Source organism: Mastigoproctus giganteus, chromosome 12, assembly GCF_048544385.1.
Source record: "Mastigoproctus giganteus isolate SK-2022 chromosome 12, ASM4854438v1, whole genome shotgun sequence".
In the NCBI taxonomy this organism is placed as follows: domain Eukaryota; kingdom Metazoa; phylum Arthropoda; class Arachnida; order Uropygi; family Thelyphonidae; genus Mastigoproctus; species Mastigoproctus giganteus.
In genome coordinates, this window is record NC_143586.1 from 159,246,151 (window position 1) to 159,269,720 (window position 23,570).

General features: G+C 34.8%; 1 protein-coding gene across 6 annotated transcripts in view; it reads right to left on the reverse strand.

Annotated features, from left to right (window-relative positions):
• LOC150077541 (single-stranded DNA-binding protein 3-like) overlaps positions 1–23,570 on the reverse strand; it is a 729,210-nt gene that overhangs the window by 358,037 nt on the left and 347,603 nt on the right. The gene's annotated exons all lie outside the window — the stretch shown is intronic.

Consider the following 23,570-nt stretch of genomic DNA (forward strand, 5'->3'; position numbering starts at 1 on the left):
ATTTCATTCTAATAAATACTGCTGAAAATTATTTAAAAAAAAAAACTGATCACACGGAACTGATCACTCCTTCAGAGATATCATTACCTGTGACTACCAGACTTAGAGCAGGTAGTCAGAAACCATTCGTTTTAAGTCAAAACAGGCACACATCATTGAATTCTTTGAGAACATATCCAAATTATGTGAGAGAATGGTCTGACAATGTGACCTATACTTTGTTTCAACCTAAACTGGCAAAGAAAGGCCCGGCTTAATAAATATACAATAAACTCCTGTTACATCAACAAATTCACAGGGGCACACAAATCATTTCATTCTAATAAATACTGCTGAAAATTATTTAAAAAAAAAAAAAAAAACATCATTATTTCTTCAAATAAATTCTGTTACCCTTTACTACAATTTTTATAATATGTAGAAGTAGTAATTTTTGCTTTATTCTATCAATATCAAACTATAAAAAACAATATTATATAAATACATAAAATGGCAAAATATGAGTACTAGAAAATAAAAATATTTTGTTCATAGAGTATCAATGGAGCATATTTTATTTATGTGAAATTCCACGTATTCAGAAACACAGTACACTAGATACAAATTATTCTTACTTTCACATTAGTACATCAACTTTTGTTTTTAATGCTTAAAGTTTTTCCCATGCAGTAATATGAGAATTCACCTTTAGTGTAGATGAAAACATATGGTTTCAGCTTCCACTAAGTAGAATTCACTTACTCATTTTGACATTTTTTTTAGTTAAACATTATAAACGAATGATAACATTATCCCGTTTGTTATTAGTCATATCTTTAAGTAACCAGTCAATCACTCACAAAAATGCAAGTTTTTGCACTGGTGTTTGATTAGGAGAAACTCAAACACCAAGATTAATTTTTTTTTTAAATAAAAAGTACCTGCTTTTGATTTCAAGGGGGGGGGGAGGAAGAGAGAGAGAGAGAGAGAGAGAGAGAGAGGTGCAATTGCAAATTTGTACATATATGTATTTTAGCTTAATTTCGGCATCTTACTTGCTAGTCTGCCTGCATGTGTGTTGTTTTTCTTTCTATATTTAACAAGGGTTGCACGTTCTTTTGATAATAAGGTTGATTGTTACTGAAGAAGACAGGCACTAGATACTTTTTTAGTTTATCTTGAGACTGAATAAAAAATTAATATGAGAGAGGAAAAGACAACTATAAATTATTTAAATTAATCTATTATAATTGGTGGTCTATTATAATCGGCAATAAAGCAATATTATCAACTTCCTGTGCACAAGTAAATATGTGAAATTGACACATACACTTTTACCATTTTGCATTGCTGATATTGGTGGCAGGAGTCAACTGGCAAACTGAGCATGGTCCAACCTATATTCAATCTCTGCAAGGAACCGGCATTTAGGTAGCAGTAATCAAAGAGTAACATATTACCGGGGGTAGGAGATGTTAGCTGGCCACTAGGGGGTAGGATGGGCAGTTTCACCATCCTACCAGAATCGACATGACATGACAAGGCATTTGGCGGTCTGAACTGGGTACTGAAACCCGATTCCCTTTAAAACCCCATCCCCAGGCAGGGAGGGGAGAAGATGGGTTTCTGTCTCCTCTCCTCCCTGCATCCCCCATACTTTGCCTGGTGGACTCATCCCCACCAACCTCTTTGGGGATGCCTACTCTATCGCCCCCATCCTTCTACCTGTTTCTCCCCCCACTCTAACTAAACCGACCAAGTACACCCCTAACAATGCTGCAAAATTCTAATCAACATCTAAATTATACCGCTCTCTCGTAAATCTCTTTTAGCCTTTCCAAATTCTTGTGTTCAACCCCCTATTATATATATATAAACAAGTGGTTTGTAAGCTATTATTTTATATTTATTTTTATTGTAATTGTTTGCATATACTTGCCTATCTTGCGCATGCTGCAAAGATAAAGCAGTAAGTAAATATTTTTTTTTTGAAAATGAAATGCACAAGGCATAATTCTTATGGGTTTTGGTAATTAACTATATAGTATCGGTGTAAATACACCATAGTTAACCCATAAATTTGAACTACATAAGTAGCGTAGAAGGCATCATTTTAATTGTATCTCATATTGTGGTTGCCTTCACAACCAGATAGCAGTATTGCACTACTTCAAATAAATAACGCTTCTCTAGTAGAGAAGACTACTGTTACTTATATTCAGAGGTATCTGCCTGCCCACTGATGATGAAGCCCAATAGCCTCGAAACAATCGTCTGGGTGGTGGTATCTTCTGAAAATAAATAACAGTAGTCTTCTCTACTAGAGAAGCATTATTTATTTGAAGTAGTGCAATACTTTTATCTTGTGAAGGCAACCACAATATGAGATACAATTAAAACGATGCCTTCTACACTACTTACATAGTTCAAATTTAACTATGGGTTAACTATGGTGTATTTACACCGATACTATATAGTAAATATTTTTTGTATTAACATTTTTAAATGTGGGTAGTTTCCACCCACATTCCATGTCTGGCTAAGTGGGAAGTGAAGTTAGGTAAGCAATAGACACTCCTGCCCTCGTATTGCACTAATAGCTCAGTGTTGCAAAGATTTAAGGGGAAGGATAGCAAATAAAATATGATTGTAGAAAATACAGTTGGTGTTCAGGAAATCCGGGTTTGCAAGTTCCCGTCCATATTAGTAGCGGCCCTGGAATAGGTAGGTATTCGCAATTTGGAAAGAGTTATCTTTGTCTCTTTGTGTATCAGAAAATTTATGTCTACTCTTAATTTTAAAATGACCATCAACTATTAACAATAATAGCCTCACTAGCCTTAAGAGCTCAATTTTTTACAATTTTAAAATATTAACCATCAATTTTATGTTCTGAACAGTATTTACAATAATAGCCTTATCAAGAACTGAATTTTTAAAATCTAAAATTTTAAATTCACTATAAACTAACGTTCTGATTAGTTTTATAACAATAGACTTACTAGCTTTAAAAACTCAATTGTTTATAAAATTTATTATCAAACTAACGTTCTGAATAGTTTTATATTCATAGACTTACTAGCTTTAAGAATTCAATTTTTAAAAAATTTAAATTTAAAATATTAACCATCAAATTTGTGTTCTGAACAATTTTTACAAAAATAGATTCACTAGCCTTAAGGATTCAACTTTTATATATGTTAAATTTAAAGTTTAAAATATTAACCATCAAACTTACTTTCTGAGTAGTTTTACAATTAAATAGACTCAACTAGCCTTAAGAACTGAATTTTTAAATTTAAAAACTAACTATCCAACTTACGTTTTGAAAAGTTTTACATAAAAATTAAAAATTAGTAGGTAACTGGCGGATATATGCGAAACGGTATTTCTTCAGGATGCCACACCGTTTCACTATTACAGTACATGTACTGAAATAGCACATATATGCCGCTATTAACGTTTCAATAGTTTCCTGTCCATTTTTTTTTTATAATTATTATATACTAGGTGTTAGGGCCAAAAGTTTACAAACGTGGATTAATTTTATGTACAGGAAACTGTGGCATCTACGTCAGGTTACCTATTCTTTAAAGTTATTGACGGTAGCTGCCGTTAAATTTAAGACAAAGGCCAATTATCAAGTTATCTTCCTGCAAGGGCTTACCCATCCGCCTCGAGGCAGTCAAAACCAAAAAAAGGAGAACGATTGTTAGAGTTTGCCGCCCTAGTCAAGGGCATAGGTCGCCACTGAAAATAGCAGAACCAATCAAAAAAAAAAAAAAAACTAATTACAACAAAGTAATAAGCCACACGAAGATGCCCTTCTGGAGGGTGTTCTCTTTTTGTTCTCGCCACTGAAAATAGCAGAACCAATCAAAAAAAAAAAAAAAACTAATTACAACAAAGTAATAAGCCACACGAAGATGCCCTTCTGGAGGGTGTTCTCTTTTGCATGCTAGAGGGAGTGTACAGTCCATGTTAGAGATTAAACTTTATTTTCAAAAATATATATACACCATATACAAAATGGTTCTGTCAAAGTTTGCTATTCTACCTATATTGTGTCATTTTAATTATTTATTTAAGTTTTTATCTATGAACCTGTATGGAATATTGTTCTTAATAAGCTTATCTTTTAAAGTTCTGAGTGCTTCCATTTTAAGTCTACCATTATTCCAAATTCTGATTATTTATATGGCCTGTGAGGTAATTATGTTTCTTTGAATTTTAATTGGTATGTTTGAACTCCAATGGCTAAGGTGTATTGTTTCGAAATTATACTCTTGTCTTTTATCGTAAATTCCTATTTCTATCTGGTTAACAGCTTAATATTAATATTTAGGTCGAGAAATGTTACCTTAGTGTTGTCTCTGTTTGTTTTTTTGTTAAGATTAGATCATTAGGACAGATATCCTTTTTGACCTCTTCTAAGTTGCTGTCAAAGGAAATCATGTTGTTAATGTATCTGTATGTCTTAATTTTGTTATAATTCTTTTTGTTGTATTCCTTTTGGTAGTGGTGTAGGAAAAGGTTCATTGCCAGAACTGAGAATTTTGTTCTCATTGGGATGCCTATCACTTGTTTATACATGCATTTGCCATCGTATATCTAATTATCGAATAGGCAGAACTCTGTATAAACCATCCATTGGTTGTCTTTTATTTTTAATTTTTCCTCATGCTCTCTATGGTATGTGTCAAATACTATTTTGAGTTTGTCTAATGGAATTGCTGTAAATAGATTAGAGAAATCATGTGTTTCTATTTCAGTTGCGTTTTGGTGTTCTTTTATATACTGTATCACTTCGGCGTTACTATTTATAATCCAAGTTTCTTCAATGTTCATGCATATTTGTTTTAGTATTTTTTCGAACTTATTGGCTATGACACTGGTGTAGCAATTTCTTCCACTTGTAATAAATCTGAAGCTAACCAGTTTTTTAATGGAATTTGGGTATCATATATAAGAATGAAATCTTAGTATTGTCTATTCTAACTTTTGATCTTTTATGTAATGCTAATATCTTGTTCAATGCGCTTCTCATATTATTACTGATTTTTTCGTATGTGTTGCTTATGGTTACTTCATTTTTTTGTGTTTCGGCATAGAATTTTTTTACATATGATCGCAAAGTTGCTGGTGGCTTTATCCATGCTAATAATTAGGAGTTTGTTTTGTAATTCTTTAATTTTGCTATTTATGTTTGCATAATTATTTGTTGCTGTTTGTTCAGTGTTTTTGATGAGGTTCGTGCTGTCATCCAGTACATTTCTAATCCAACCGTTGAAATCTTCAATAGGTACTTCATATTTAATGGATAGCTTGTAACTGAATAATAATAGGTCAGAGTATACCTGTTTTCTTACTTTATTCCAATTATTTTTGTAGTTGGGTCTATACTTAAATCCATGTTTATTTCTATTTAATTGTAAAACTACTCAGAAAGTAAATTTGACGGTTAATATTTTAAACTTTAAATTTAACATATATAAAAATTGAATCCTTAAGGCTAGCAAGTCTATTTTTGTAAAACTATTCAGAACGCAAATTTGATGGTTAATATTTTACATTTAAATTTTTAAAAAATTGAATTCTTAAAGCTAGTAAGTCTATGAATATAAAACTATTCAGAACATTAGTTTGATAGTAAATTTTAAAAAAAATTGAGTTCCTAAAGCTAGTAAGTCTATTATTATAAAACTAATCGGAACATTAATTTTATAGTGAATATTTTAAATTTTAGATTTAAAAAATTGAGTTCTTAATGCTAGTGAGGCTATTATGGTAAATACTATTCAGAATGTAAAACTGATGGTTAATATTTTAAAATTGTTTTAAAAAATTCTACAGAAATTCAGGTCTAATGTGAACAAGTATCGTCTTTCATTTTTTCAACCTTTAACTGACATACGGTGGTAAGTACTAAAGGTTCTAATAACTCGTGTGCTTGGGGTTGTCATTAAAAAAAAAACAAAAAAAAAAAACCTGCAGAATTACATCATTATAGAAGCTTTATGAATAATTTATTTTAAATTGGCAACCATTATCTATAATAACAATTATAAAGTAAAACATTATATAGGTTAAGGTAATATATAAAAAAATAAAGATTTTCTTTTTTTAGTGAAAAGCTTAAGTAATTACTCAATTTTTGGGCATGAAGATACTAATTTTTAAACTGAATGTCCGATCAAAATTATTTATGCACCACTTGAAACTCTGTTCATTAGTACACTGTCTCCATCAGAATTCATGGCTGAGATTATACACTTTAAGGAGAAGTATTCTGCTTGCAATCTACACAAACAAACCCATTCACTGGAATAAAATGTGTAGCAAGATTCACTGCTTCGTGATATCTTTTGCATGCATCAGCAAATGATGTTTTTCATTAGTGACTGAGATTTTGGACTTATAAGCAGAAGTTCTACTACTAAACTTAGTGCTGGGCAATTTCATACATCTCAGGGTTTACTGACAAATGCTCCTTGGTTTCTTGGAACCACTCCTTGATGATTTCCACAGATATGCATAAAGAATGAACTATAATTTGGGAGATAGAGGCAAGTAGCAGCAGCATGGACAGAGAGGTTATTAAGTGGCATCTAACTACCACTCGTTTTGAAAGTATATCCTGATTATCCATATCTGAATCCAATGCAAGCAGACCCATAAGATTTATACTGGTATGTCTGAGGTGATATACTCATGAAGAGTGCTTCTGGAACAGTACACAATATTTCTGGAAGGGGGTTTGAATTCGTTTGGTTGCAGAGCATATATTGACTGCCAAAAAAAAGTGAATGTCATATAAAATACAATCCTGGTGTCGTTATCAAGAGTTAACTACCAAAATTGCATGAAAAGATGACAATGCAAAGTCTCTGTTTCTGACCCAAAGCACTTCCAGGAAATAAGGATAAAACAAAGGATTAAGAAATTAGTGAATTTAGAACACATTTAAATGAATTTAGAATATATGAAGTCAAGCCAAAAAGAATATACACATATGGAAGATTGTTATATTTGTTATTTTGGTTTTTAGGAGCATTAGCAACTAAGGCCATATTGCTCTGGTATATGCGGTGGTCATTCCCTGACCTTTCTGCATCCTCCATATTTGGTGGTGATGGGCTCGAACCCCGGTCTAATCAAGAAGCGTGTGCTACGCACTGCTGCTCCTTCCCACCTGGCTACGGAGGCGCATACATATGGAAGAGAATACAATCAATAGGTATATGGTTTAGAGTTGCCCCAGAGGAACAGAAAGAAAAGCACAAACAAAAGAAAGTAAAATAGTAAATGAACTCACCACTATGTGAAATAAACAATGCAATGGAAATATCTTGAGTCCAAAAGATGAAGACAAAAGTGACCTCAAGTGGCAAAAACAAAGGGGTTTAGAAATGAAAGTGTGTAATTAAATTCCTGATAAATAATGCATAAAGTAGCATAAAAAGGGTGCTAAAACTTTCAGAAAGAGGGAAAAAAAAAGATAGTATAGAAGGAATACTACCTTTTTACCTAATTACACATTCATAAAACTAATGGCCCGTAAGAAGAGTACAGAAAGTAAGGAAATGTAGAAAAAAAAATGGGAATACTCAGGGTCACAAATTCCAATAGTTTTTGCATGCATATTATTATATAACTAAATATCATCAACCAGTGTCTAAAGCCATGCCATTTTAGAAAGCCAGCTGTAAAATTTATCAGAATGCACTAAAACAGGTAAAGTAAGATAATGAAATATAATCAAATAAACAAAAAGTTCTAATAGAAAGGAAAGGATAAAATACCGACTACTGCCAGTATACATTAATAGGCTCTCAACAGGGCCCAACAGCCATAGATTTATAAAAAAAGTATTTAGCCACCTAAACTATGTTTCTAAAATCCCTATACCAGTAAAAATAAATGCTAAATAAACAGGAATACAAGTAAATAAAATTTGGAGTGTAAAAATATATAAAGATGAATTATGTGGGTATAAATTTTGCAGTTAACTGGGTATAATGGGCCCAGTGGCCCAGAAAAAAAAAAAAAAATTTGTTTTGTCTACTTACAAACAAAGAACAGGGCAATATTACAGCTTAGATAGCATATGTCCCTACCATTCAGCAGTCAGCCTAAAAGGGTTTGTATTTATATTTTATTTATTACCATATTTGGCATTTATGTTTTACTGGTATAGGATTCTTAGAAACAGTTTTGGTGGCTATACTAATTACCTTTCTATGGTGTCTATAGGTGTTGGCCCCTGTTTGAGAGTTATTGATGTATACAGGTGGTAATTGGTATTTTTTCCCTTCCTTTCTCTTTCTTTATGAGTTTATTTGATCTCCTTTTGCATACTCGTTTGATTATATTTTATTTTCATACTTTACCATTTTTAGTACAGTTTGAATGGTGGTTGATGGTATTAAGTTATATAATAGTATACATGCCAAAACTTCTATGTCTCTTATGGTTACGTAATGTTTAAATTTGCATTCTAATAGTCATTTCATATTATAAATTACTATTCTATATATATATATATATATATATTTTTTTTTTTTTTTTATTTATTATTCATAAAAGTAAAAAATATGCCTCCTAAAAAATTTATATTTCTTTCCACACATTCAGGTTTATCAAAGAATTTATATTGTTTCTTGTCTATTTTTCTAACGGGAATGGAGAAATTAATGATCTTTTAATGATCTCTTCCTTATTCTAACTTACTTATAAATTGTGAAAATTAGTTCAGTATGTTTCTTGATAAATGCTCAGTTCAATAATGAAGCATAATGCTAGTTCAGATTTTATATTTTTTATTTGAGTATTGACTGCATCAATACTTCTCAGGATATCAAGTAAAAAGCACTACATTCTGCTTTAAGTACGTGTGTTTTTTTGAGTTTTAGCTTTTATTTTGGTGTATTCATGGAGGATTTGCCTTCTACAAGGCTATCCAACAATCATACAGAAACAAGCAGAAAACCATACAGCACAAAGATTTCAATACCTTGTCTCCTGAAAAGATTCACATAACTCTTGCCATTGTTCACTTGAAAGAACTAAAATAAAAAATTATCCCAATTCAGCAAAAGATAAATCAGTGTGAATGCTCTTCAGTATTTAAAAATCATCTAATTTTTTCACTTCCTAAATGGACGTGCGCAGAATGTGATTAGACTTAATTCTAAACATAAAAAAAAAAAAAAATTATATACAGGCACTCCCCAACTTACGTAAGAGTTGCGTTATGCAGAACTCCGCGTAAGTCGAGTTTTACGTTAAGTTGGAATTTTCCTAAATGTTTATGCAGCACTCGCAACTGTGCTTGCTGAATTTGATTGAAGCAAAAAAATAAAAGAATTATTTATTCAATTTTTTTATCTCATGCATAGAATAAATTATAAAAGTGTGCAATTACAAAAATTTCAAAATTATAAAATTACAAAAAAAGGGAGGGGGACAGGCAAGTTTTACCTTTCGAGCATCATTGCTAGAACCAACATATCCAGCTGATAAGTATACTGCTGCAGAGGTTTTGGGCTGTGGAAATTTAGAAGGGGTTTTTTCGAACACATCACAAAATTTTGGCACCTCCGTAGCCAGGTGAGCAGGAGCAGTGCATAGCACACGGTTCTGGATTAGCCCGGGGTTCGAGCCCGTGAAATCACCGCATCTCCCCAGAGCAATATGGCCTTAGTTGCTAATGCTCCTAAAAACCAAATAACAAACAAACACAAAATTTCTCTGCTGCTACAGAATTGGTACTGGCGGCTTCACCGCATACTTTAACATTGTGGAAACCAGTGCAATGCCTGAACCCATTAAACCACCCGTTAGTTGCCACGAACTTGACTTGAGGTTTGCCACACTTATGAAATGCAAGGGTAGGGAGCTTTATCGATGCCATTAAATGCACGAAGATTTCCAGAATTGTACACAAGCAGTGGTTTTAATCTGTAATCTTCCGCTGCATTAGCACCAAGCAAGAGCATCGCCCCAATTTTTGATGCCTTGAAACCTGGCATCGTATTTTCCTCTTTGGCAATGTATGTTCAATCAGGCATTTTTTCCAATACAGAGCAGTCTTATCAATGTTAAAAATTTGCTGCGTTGAATAGCCGCCTTCTCAATAATTTTTTCTGACACATCTCAAAATTTCTTTGCAGCTGCAGAATCAGCACTGGTGACTTCACCGCATACTTTAATGTTATGGAAACCAGCGCGACGCTTGAACCTATTAAACCACCCATCGGTTGCCACGAACTTGACTTTGGATTTGTCATACTTATCCTTAATATCTTCAAAAATACTTGTTGCTTTTGCTTGAAAGGTCATTAGGATCGGGGGCACTCACTTCTGAATCTGACTTTCCATCCATATTATTAACAGCTGTTCCATCTTCGATATAGCACCTGAACACCATTTTGTGATCACTGTTGATCTTAAATGTGTTGATCCTTTAACATGTTTTTTATATGCTCACTGTCCTTTAAAATAGTATTCACTGTTGAAGCAGCAAGACCAAATTCCTGTGCAATAGATGAAAAACTTTGTCCTGCTTCTTACTTCTTAATTATTCTCACCTTCATTACTAAATTAATTTTCTTTCATTTCCTAGCACTGCATCACTTGTACTTTCTGTTGGTTGATTTCCCTTCATCATTGTAATAAGTAAATTGGAATGAAGAGAAGATTCTGAAAATTTATTTATGTTTCTTATATGATTGAAGATTTCAGTGAAGGGGAACACATTTCACCATAATAACGTAAAAACCCAGACAATTCCAGTTATCAGGATTATTGCAAATGCAATAAGATCGAGTTTACTACCCATTTATAATAGACTGCACTAAACAGAAAAGCTCAATAAACAGGAAAGTGCAAAGTGTCTTATAGTCGCGACCTCCAGAAATGTTCTTTAGAAAAATATCAACAAAACCATTCAAAATTGATTCTTATAATGGAACATAAGAGAACAATGAAAGGGTAGCACTCCATTACATAAATGACCTTTCAGAGTGATAAATAGCTTAGTTATATAGCAAAAATTTCAACTTCCAAGGTCTTGGAACAAATTACAAAAAAAAAAAAAAAAAACAATATGTTATTGGGTTCACATTGCGATGTTTTCACAATACTCCCATTTATTCCTACGGGATGCATGCTTTTTTTGCGTTTCCTTGCAAAAAATCATGCGTTTTCATAATTTTTTTTTAGTTTACACTGGCCAGCAAAAACTTATATAAAGTTGAATTTACGGAAGTCTAGTATTGTGTAAGTCGGGGAGTGCATGTATACGTAATTAATTTTTTTTGTAATGTGTACATTTTGCTTACAATCGATGTTTATTGATTTCATTTTGAACTGAAGGTATTTAATTTTAAAAGAAAAACACCACATCAGTAAAAATTTAACAACTTTTTTTTTAAATTAAAATATATAAAAACAGATTGTTCATAATAAATAGTTTTATTAGAAAACAAAGATTGCAATCATGCAATTTCTTAAATAGGGAATTAAGTGTAAAACTTTATTTATATTACGTAGGAGAGCTTTGAATGATGATCTGGATCAGTTCCCTTTTATTTCAGTGCTTCCAGTGGGAGATAATAACATTCAGCCTTGACAAATAAGCATTAAGGATAGCATGTAGTGTGCAAATATAGAAAATGAATTTCACAGCAATGATGATAATGATGTGGTTTGTTGGTTGATATGTTGTTTAGTGGCACAAGGGCTGCTAAGGCCATATTGTGCCTGATTCTATTCGGTAGTGCAATTACCAGTTAAAATCTGTAAAATAATCCCGTCTGCTTTAAGAAATAAAATAACTCAGCTAGATTTGCATTGTCTCCAATCAGATGGGGTAATGTCAAAGGTTCTTGCAGATGTGAAAGCGATTTGAAAATTTTGTTTTGATAATTATTATAATGATTGCAATTTATTAGAATATGCCTCACCGTAGTCTGACAAAATGTACAAATAGGCAGATCTTCCCCCTTGAGTAGATAAATATGGGTTAGATACCTATGCCCAATACGCGTCCTAGCCAGGATCACCTACTCTTGCCTATTTGATTGCATGCTTGATGGCCACAACCTAGGTTCCTGTTTAAATTGAAGCAGTTTATTGCCGCACTGAGCCTGCCAGATTTGCAACCATTGCTCTTCACACACGTTTTTTATGACTGATTTGTAGTCTGTATATGGCACTTGGTAGTTAGGAGATCTTGCAGTGATTGGATGTTTAGCGGCTTGATCTGCATATTCATTTCCTTTGATGCCTACATGACCTGGTATCCAATAGAAAGTGACTGATTGGTTTACAGCTTTTAACGCAATAATCTGTGATCTAATTTGCTTCAAGACGGGGTGGATTGGTTTGGATGGATTTTTCATTGATTTTATTGCACTCAGAGAGTCGTGTAATTTGTTTATAATACATCTGATGTATTATAAAAGCTGTATTATAAACATCCAAATGGTTATAATACATCTTTCTCTAAGTTATGCTAATTGCCAAGGTGTTTTATTCAGAAATATAGGGTGTCCATAAATGATGTTTCCGATTTTGATATTTTTTTTATTCAGAATTACTTCAAGCTATACTCATGAAACACATACCATCTGAAAGATCAATTCAATAAATTTTATGAAGTCACTGGGAAAGTTCATTGTGGGCACTACGAGTAACTCGAGCGATATCATAGCAATATTCAATTTCCTGCCACACACTGTGCTTCATTTTGCAAACAATTTTATAAAAGGCTTCTGTGATCCATGCCTCCAGCTCCTACAGTGTCATTGGTAGTGGAGGGATGCACACATTGTCCTTCACATAACCTGCAAAAAGAAATTGACTGCCGTCAGATCAGGGGACCTGGGAGACCATTCCATATGGCCTCCATGGCCAAACCAACGCTGAGGAAAATGTTCGTTCAGGTATGACTTCACTTCATTATGAAAATGCGGAGGGGCACTGTCTTGTTGATAAATCACATCTGTAATGTCCTCGTGCAGCTGTGGCATTAACCATTCACTGACCGTGTCCAAGTAGAAGAACCCTGTCACCGTCGGTTTGATGAAGAAGCCCGTACAGCTTTTCTCAAAACATTGCGGCAGAAAAGTTAACTTTGAGACTGTCCCTTTCACGTTCAAAAAACTCATGGGGATTTTCACTGCCCGAGATTTGTAAATTGTGTCGATTCAAACGTCCCGACAGGTGGAAGGTTGCTTGTTGATTTTGTTTCATGAAATGCTAACACACAGAACACTTTCTCCAGCCTGGTCACCATTTTGCCATTCTGGCAAATGTAACGCTGAGTAGCGGGCAGAATGCAAAAATTGAGTGCTAGCTTTAATAAAACTTATTGAATTATCTTTCAGCCGGTATGCATTTCATGAGTGTAGCTTGAAGTAATTCTGAATAAAAATAAATATCAATCGGAAACACCATCTACAGACACCCTGTATATCCTGATAGTAAAAAATATGGTTAGGGAAGAACAAAAAGAGCAGACACTGTTAGTGAAACGTCACTGATAGAGAAGGAGGGGTAGCCATAAGTTTCAATAACAAAAGTGATATTCCAAGCTATATCCCATTGAGGCAACATATCACAATATATAAAAAAAAAAAAAAAAAAAAGCAGCTTGATCTCAATGCCAATACTAGAAGGTAAATCTACAAGTTACAACTGTGGGTATCTTATAGGAAACAACCAGCAAACCTGAAAGTTTGTGGGATTCTTTCTATCTAGCACTTAGTGTTGGTTATAAGTAGTGCAAGTAATAGAGTTTATACAGTATCAGAAAAAAAAAAAAAAAAAAAAAACATTCGATATCACCCATCCATCCCCTCTAATAGACTGCCTAGTTCTTCTTTGAATTTATTCAAACTACCTATGTCTACAACACCAGATGGAGGTTTGTTCTCCCACAATCAACTGCCCACTGACTGCAGGCAAATTTCTATACCCCTATCGTGCAACCATCTTTCCATAATTTGAATTTATGTCTCCTTCCATTTGTATAGTAGTCTGAGTAGGAGGAAGGATTTCATCAGTGAGCTTAATGAATCCATTCAGAGCCTTACGGAATTCAATCAGGAACACTTACTCCCATTGGAACCAATCGATGGGAACAAGAGCAGGGGCAGGATAAGGATAATGTCACTAAAATACTCTCAGACCTTTATTGAGATACTCTTAAATCCGAGTGACTGCAATACCTCTCTAATGGCCGACCGGGCTAGCCGAGTGGGTAAAGTACCTACCCGGCAACCCAAAGGCCGCGGGTTCGATTCCCGCCTCGGGCTTGGATCAAAGTACTGCAAAAACCTTGGGAGGTGCAATATGGCCACAGAAGCCGATGCGCCAACAACTACCAAAAAAAAAAAAAAAAAAAACCTCTCTAATGACAATGAAAACAAAATAAAAATTAGCAAAAAACTAATGAAGACCCTTTTGAAAACAGATTTGAAAAACTGAACTCTATTTAATGTCAGAGGTTTACAGTCCCAGAGAAATCAAGTTAACTAAACTAAACTTTTCTTTCTTGTGGTACCTTTAGATACCACAAGAATGAAGTGCTCAATCAGAGCTTCAAGAAAGTTGGCAGCAGGATACTGACAAATAAACACTTTGTAGTTACCGTTCCATCGAGATTTTTTATGAACAATTTATGTTCATTTTCAATATGCATAAAAAATAATAAAATAATTTTTATTTTCTACATACCAATAAATAAAATATAAAACATTTTTTAATTTAAATATAAATACTTTATGCTGGTGCCTGGGGAAAAATTCTCCCCTCTTGTGGACCTCAATGCAACACCAACGAGTGAATGGAAATATAAAATTTAAAGATGCCACATAGTGCATAAGGATACCAAATGCAATACACTATCAGATTTTCACTATAATGAGGCTTGTCTGTGGAGTTTTCAGTGGATTAGACAAGTTACTCACAAGTTGTAGGGCCCAATTCAGATTTCGAATTTTATTGTAGATGTATTTTGAATAATCTAACAAAAATGCATATAAAATCCTATATCACTGGTTTGAAACACATTACATTTTGAATAATCTGATATTGAATTAATGAGGTTATACTGTATTTAAATTTTTTATTAAAAAATAAAAATTACATACAATAAGTATTATGATCCATTAAAAGAAACAGAAAATATCAGTATACTTCAAACAGAATAACAAAAAAAAAAAAAAAAATAATAATAATAAATAAATAAAAAATAAATTCCCCCATTTTTGCTCCTGAACATATTAATATCACCATTGTGAAATTCATTGTCACCAGTTTTTGGATGACACGACGTCTCATTGGTCCTACAATATCAGCTACAAAAAAACTTTAAAAGCAGTTCAAATTCACTAAATTTCTTAACAATACTCCTGGCATTGTTATATACACAATTTGTCTACCACTGTATTACAGACCATCTTTTATTTTCAAAAAACCCCATTATTAGATAATTCCTGCAATAATAATAGCTGGAATTATGAATAACTGTATCTCAATGACTGGATTCTGAATAAGAAGGCAATCATTCAAGAAATTCTGAAAAGCCATGTGCAAAAAAAGCAGACATGTTACTTGCTTTCCATGAAGCCACTAAAGGCTGGTTTAGTCTATTCTGCTTTTGTCTATGTTAACATGTGATACTCGTCAACCAATATATATAACTTACATTAGTACAGAAACTCTCCGACTTACGTAAAGGTGGCATTCTGCGAAATGCTACGTAGGTTGGAATTTCCTCTATGATTGTGCAGCACTCACAACTGTGCTCGCTGAATTGATTGAATCAAAAAAGAAATGTTCGTGAACATGTAAATAGCATTATTTATTGTATTTATTAATTTTTTTTTATCTCATGCACAGGAAAAATTACAAAAGCATGCAATTTAAAAAAATTTCAAAATTATAAAATTACAAAAAAGAGAGGAGACAGGCATAATGTCAATAAGTTTTACCTCTCGAGCATCATTGCCAAAACTGATGTCTTCAGCTGATAAGCACACTGCTGGGGAGGTTGAGGACTGTGGAGATTTAGAAAGGGTCAGCTGCTCAACCAGCCGACCGGGCTAGCCGAGTGGGTAAAGTACCTGCCCGGCAACCCAAAGGTCGCGGGTTCGATTCCCGCCTCGGGCTTGGATCAAAGTACTGCAAAAACCTTGGGAGGTGCAATATGGCCACAGAAGCCGATGCGCCAACAACTACCAAATCAAAAAAAAAAAAAAAAAAAAAAAAAAAAAAAGCTGCTCAACCTTACGAAAGAACACATTAATGGATGACTGGACGGTGGCTTTTTTCTTTTCATCGTAGATTTATTTGTAGCAAGCAAGCATATCATTCATCCCTCTTTTAAATTTAAGAATCGTTCACTGTCAGAATCCATCTTCTCAAACCTGACTATTGCCAATGCAATTTCACAAAATGCCATTACCATCTCTCTGGCGATGAAGCGTCTCGGCTCCTCATTTGGTTCATCCTGAGCTTCGCAAACAAGCATATCATTCACCCCTCTGTTGAATTTAAGAATTGTTCGCTGTCAGGATCCATTTGCTCAAACCTCTCCATTGCCGATGCAATTTCACGAAATGCCATTGCCATCTCTCTGGTGATGAAGCATCTCGGCTCCTCATTTGGCTCATCCTGAGTTTCGTCAGCATTTTCTTCTTTCACTATCACTGCCTGCAAGTCAATAAGTTCTTCGTTAGATAATTCCTTCTCTTCTTCCTCTATTAACTCCTCCACGTCTTTGGAATCAACCTCCAACCGAAGTAGCTCTGCAACCTTTACAATCTTATCTGTAACCTCTTCATATGATTCGTCTTTTTCAAATCCTTTGCAGCCTTTTGCATGTCATGGGCAAACTTTCTTCCATACGCCATTTAAACAACTTTTAGTAATTTCCGCCCAGGCCTTATTAACATTTAAGGTGGCGTGGTAAATATTGTAAAATTTACAAAAGTCTCTTATGTAAAATTTTTCTCATCGTCTACAGCAGACAATGCCTGCACAAATTTTGTGCATAAACAGTATGCTTTTAAATTCAAAATAATACCGATCCATAGGTTGGATGAGTGAAGTTGTGTTTGGCGGTAGAAATATGACTCTCACGTTCGAATTGAAATCATCTAGATGCATAGAATGTCCAGGAGCATTATCTAATAGAAGCAAAATCTTGAAAGGAACGTCATTGTCTTAACAATATTTTTCAACCTCGGGAATGAAGCAGAATTTAAACCAATCCTCAAAGAGAGATATTGTTATCCATGCTCTCTGGTTCGATCAGAAATGCACGGGTAGGGTAGCTTTATCGATGCCCTTAATTGCACAAGAATTTCCAGAATGGTACACAAGCAGTAGTTTAATCTGTAATCTCCTGCTGCATTAGCCCAAGCAAGAGCGTGCCCTATCTTTTGATGCTTTGAAACCCGGCATTGTATTTTCCTCTTTGGTACTGTATGTTCAATCCGGCATTTTTTTCCAATACAGAGTAGTCTCGTCAACCTTAAAAATTTGCTGCATTGAATAGCCTTCATCAATAATTACCCACATATTCAAAGACTTTCTTCATATGGACGCCCTTTTGCTGATCTCACCAGGCGAGTTACCCGTCTCTGGAAACTTTCAAGAAGCACAATGTCTTAATTTAGCTGCAGTCTCCAAACTCAAACACATCACAAAATTTCTCTGCAGCTGCAGAATTGGCACTAGTGCCTTCACTGCATACTTTAATGTTGTGGAAACCAGCACAATGTTTGAACCTATTAAGCCACCAGTTGGTGGCCACGAGCTTGGGCTGGGGTTCGCCAAACTTATCCTTAATATCTTTATAAATACTCCTTGCTTTTTCTTGAATGGTCATTAGACTCAGGGGCACTCGCTTCTGAATCTGATTTTCCATCCATATTATAAACAGCCGTTCCATCTTCGATATAGCACCTGAACACTGTTTTGTCATCACTGTTAATCTTAAGTACGTTGATCCTTTGACATGTTCTTTGATTTGCACACTGTCCTTTAAAATAGTATTCACTGTTGAAGCAGCGAGACCTAATTCCATGCAATAGATAACAAACTTTATCCTGCTTCGTATTTCTTAATCATTTTCATCTTCATTTCTAAATCAGTTTTGTTTCGTTTCCTGGCACTGCCAGCACTTGCACTTTACATTAGTTCCTTTCCTTTAATCATTGTAAATAGGAATGAAGAGAAGTTTCTGAAAATTTGTTTTCTTATATGATTGAAGATTTCAATGAAGGGGAACACATTTCACCATAACACCGTAACATAAAAACCCACAGAATTCCAGTTATCAGGATTATCGGAGTTTACTACCCATTTATAATTAGCTGCACTAACCGAAAAGCCCAATAAACCAGAAAGTGCAAATTGTTTTTAATGTTTTTTGGTCATGACCTCCAGAAATGCGCTTTAGAAAAATATCACTAAGGCATTCAAAATAGATTTTTATAATGGGATCATATGATAATGATGAAAGGGTAGTACAATTTCCATTATAAAAATTACCTTTTAGAGAGATAAAGAGCTTAGGAATACAGCGAAATTTTCAGCTTCCAAGGACTGGAATGAATTACAAAAAAAAAAAAAAAAAGCACGACCAACAACAATGTGTTATTGAATTCAACATTATGATATTTTCATGATACCTTCATTTATTCCTACAGGATGCAAAATACGTTTCCACGATTTTTTTAAGTTTGCACCAGCCAGCAAAAACTTATGTGAAGTCGAATTTCCATAAGTCGAGCATTACGTAAGTCAAAGAGTTCCTGTATTAGTATTAGCAACAGCCACATGGTGCAAGAAAGCCTATTGCTTATGCTGCACCAGCCAAAAAATTTAAAAAATAAAAATAATAAAATAATAAGAAGAAAATTTAAAAAAATAAATAATTAATAAAAGAAAAGGAAACAGACAACCTTTGCATCTTCCTCCTCCCGTAGGTAACTATCCAGCTGATCTCTGAATTTTCCCACACTGCTGGCCTCTACCAGCCACGTTGGTAACTTATTCCAGTAATTTATAACTCGCTGGCTAAAATAAAACTTTCTGCAATCCAGTTTAAACCCCCTCCCATAACTTGAAATTATGGCCACTAGTTCTATAATTGTTTATAACCATGAAAATTTCATCTTCATTCATTTTATTTATGATCTCAGAGCAGTACTCAATCAATTCTCCTCTAAGTGCTTAATTTCCAAGCTCTGCAACCCACATATTCGAAGACTTTCTGCATATGGACGCCCTTTTGCTGATCCCACCAGGCGAGTTACCCGTCTCTGGAAACTTTCAAGAAGCACAATGTCTTAATTTAGGTGCAGTCTCCATACTCGAACACAGTATGGAGACTGCACCTCATATAATGGGATTATGACGTCCTTATCTCTGCTAGCAAATTTTCTATAAATCATCAATAGGACACCATTGACCTTCCTTGCAACCTGTCTACAATGCTCGGAGAACTTCTTTCTGACTGTATTGTAACACCCAAGTCCCTTTCTTCCACTACTGACTTTGGTTCAACTCTACCAAGTGTATAAGTTATTTTTTGGGTTACTGTTCTCCAGGTGTAACACCTTACAGTTTGCTGGATTAGAGAATGTATAACTGCCACTTTTCTGACCATCCCTGAAGTCTATCTACGTCTCTCTGAAGAAGCTCTGCTTGGCTGTGATCATTAACTACGCTACCAATCTTTATATCATATGCAAATTTAGACATCATGCCCTCTATCCCTTTAGCAATGTCATTTATGAAAATCAAAAACAATAGTGGTCCTAATACTAATCCTTAGTACTTCTTATATCAACTAATCCCACTAATCCCACTTCTTATATCAACTCAATCTGAGGAATAACCATTTATCACAACCCTCTGCCTCCTGCCCTGAAACCATCCTACTATCCATCTAAGGATTCCAGCCTGTTCCAGCTTATAAAGTAACCACTCATATGGGACTGCGCCAAATGCTTTGCTGAAATCTAAATATACAATGTCGAAATTATTCCCTAAATCCAGCTCACAAGTAACCTTGTCAAAATAGCTAACCATATTTGTTAAATATGATTTTCCCTTTACAAAACCATACTGGGTATCTATCTTTCAGAATTCCATTTCTATCTAAATGATCCTGAATTCCACCCTTGATCACTGCCTCCATGATTTTCCCTACCACTGAAGTTAAATTGACTGATCGGTAATTTCCCACTACACCTTTAGAACAGACCCTATGTATTGGAGATCCATTGGCACTTTTCCAATCCAATGGAATCACTCCCGAGTAGTGACGCCTCAATGGTTCAATGCACTCATTGCCACTGCAATATCATTAATTACAGTAATGGCAGTGTGCTACTGCAACAGGATCTAGATAATTTGGGCAGATGGGCTAAGAAGTGGCAACTGAAGTTTAACCTTGACAAATGCAAAGTACTGCATATGGGTAGAAGTAACCCCAGAGAAACGTACCAACTGTGTGGTACTACACTTAAGGTGGTAGAAAATGAAAAATACCTGGGAGTAATTGTGCAGGCATATATGAAGTTTTCTGAACAATGCAGACAGGCTGCCAGGGCAGGTCATGGGGTTTTGTCAATGATATATAGGAATTTTGCTAGCAGGGAAAAGGAGGTTATTATCCCTCTGTATAAGGCAATGGTCAGGCCACGCCTTGAGTATTGCGTACAGGTCTGGAGGCCTCATTTTAGGAAGGGTGTAGATTTACTTGAGCGTGTACAGAGAAGGGCAACAAGATTGGTGACGGGAATGAAGGGATCCTCTTATCAAGAGAGGCTTAAGTTCTGCAAATTGCAGTGGCTGGAGACTAGGCACCTGCGCGGTGATCTGATTGAAGTGTATAAGGCCTTGAATGGGTTCAGCACGCTGAATTCTGATGGGATCCTTCCAGTTGTTCAGATTACGAACCTAAGTGGGGATAAATTCAAATTACGAAAGGACAGATGTAGAATAGATGTGCGGAAGTTTGCCTTTAGCCAGCGGGTGGTTAATTGCTGGAACAAACTTCCATCTGTCGTTGTGGAAGTTGATAGGTTAAATAAATTTAAGGAGGAACTGGACAGGCATTTGGAGGGAATGGTGTGATTTTTTTTTTTTTTTTTGGCTGATGCTGCATAAGCTCATACATTTGCTTTCTTACATCACATGCCACTACTACTACTACATATTTTTCAATTTCACTTCCATAATTTCTCTTTGACATAAAGGATTTTTCTTCTGTAAATATAAATGCAAAGTAACTGCTGAGTTCATCTGCAACATCAGCTGGGGTTTTTCTAATACTATTTGACATCCATTACATACAGTGGCACGTTATACCTTCATGGGGTCTAATAAAACTAATAAAGAACATTTTTAATTTCATTTTATTTTGACAAAAAAACAAATTATATGACATAAGAACTAAATATAAAATTTCAATAAATTCAGTAAAACCATTTTCGAAAAAAAAAAAAAAAAACAATTTTCAAATTAATCTTCAAGTTTATTGACCTAGGCAGATAGAAAATTCAGTTTCTGATAAAAATCACTTAATTGTGCAGGCATATATGAAGTTTTCTGAACAATGCAGACAGGCTGCCAGGGCAGGTCATGGGGTTTTGTCAATGATATATAGGAATTTTGCTAGAAGGGAAAAGGAGGTTATTATAATAGGATAATGTGCCACTGATTACATAAGGGTCTGATCTGGTTTGTCCTTCTCTTCTTTGCATTTATATATGTGAAGAATTCCTTATCCCCACTCTTTGCCAGCAATTTCCAGTCTGCCTTTGCCAGCCTAACCTTTCCTGTGGCACTATTAGGATCACTTTTTTTTTTTTTTTTTTTTGGCCGATGCTGCATAAGCTCATAGGGCTCAGAGCCATGAACATTGGACAATTGAAGAGGCGAAAAATCGTACTGTGGACAGATGAATCCATATTTGAATTTTAGATCCAAGCGTAGAGTTTATGTGATCCAATCAACTCATACACTTGCTTTCTTGCATCAAATGCCCCTACTACTACTTCGCAGCTGTTACAGGTTTCAGTACTTTTTATTGCTCTAACTTTTCCACACCGTCTTTTTCTGCTCAAGTAATCCGGCAACTTCATTATTCATCCAAATTGGACTCCTTCGGCGGAGTATTTTTTAATGGTATATATGCATTCGAGGCTTCTGTGATTAATGTTTTAAAGGTATACCATAATTCAATTGTATTCTCTCCGTGCGATACTACCCAGCTAATAGAGGCCATGTAACACCTTAAGGAATTGTAATTTCCTTTTCTGAAATTATAACCCATTCCTTTGCCTTTAACTACTGCTACCTCTCTCTTCATCGTCCCTGTAGAACTACATGATCACTTCCTGCTACTGGTAGCCCTATTATGTCATCTCGTTCGTGGTCAGGACTAGAATATTCTTTTCCCTAGTACTTTCCCTGACAGATTGGTACAAATAAAAATTATCTAATTGCTTTAAAAAAATTTTCCCCCAAGTGGTTTCCTTTTCCTTTGCTCCAATCAATTATAGGCAAATTAAAATCACCCGTGATAAGATAGTCATGCTAACTTGCCCATATAGGCTCTCATAATAATCTTCGCAATCATCTGGCCTGTAGATTACTCCCACTCTCATCATACCTTTGTTTCCAACATCTAATGCCATACAGATTCTATACTAGCATGCAAAATGTCTGAATCCAGGAAAGCTTTCATCATGCTCAGGCTGCTTTTGATAAGAAGCATGACCCCACCATCCCTCATCTGCTCTATCTTTCCTAAATACATTGAAACTCATCATCCCCTATTTCTGGGTGATAAATGTTTCTGTAAGTCCTATTATGTCAGCATTACTTGTCCTAACTAACCAGCAGTTCGAATTCATTCATTTTATTGCTCTATCTGCTCTATCTTTCCTAAATACATTGAAACTCATCATCCCCTATTTCTGGGTGATAAATGTTTCTGTAAGTCCTATTATGTCAGCATTACTTGTCCTAACTAACCAGCAGTTCAAATTCATTCATTTTATTGACGACATTTCTGACATTACTATATAAACAATTAAGACATAGTGTCGTTGTATAGTTAACTACCCTGATGCACCCCTTAAAATTATTTAAGCTTGCTTCCCTGGCATTAGCTACCCACTCATTTGAAACATTTCTGCCCTCAGACCATCTTGCTAATATGTTCTGTTGCGGTAACAAACAAGAACTCTTGAGGTATGTGCAAGCATTACTTTGACCAATAGTAACAGATAAATGTGTATCTCAAATTACCCTTATTCCCCCAAACTAGCAATTTCCCTGAATCTTTAAGGTATCCTCAATAATACAGGGAAAAACCCATGCACCACTTTTGTTTAAATGTATCCCATGTCTACAAAACGGATTCCTTCTACCTACAAGTGAGGGCCAAGCTGATAATTTCCCCAAAAAGACCTGCAGAGTCGTTCAAGTCTTGAGTAAATACACAAGGCTTTCAGCATATAAGCACATGTTTTTACTCATTTATTTATGTTCAGCTC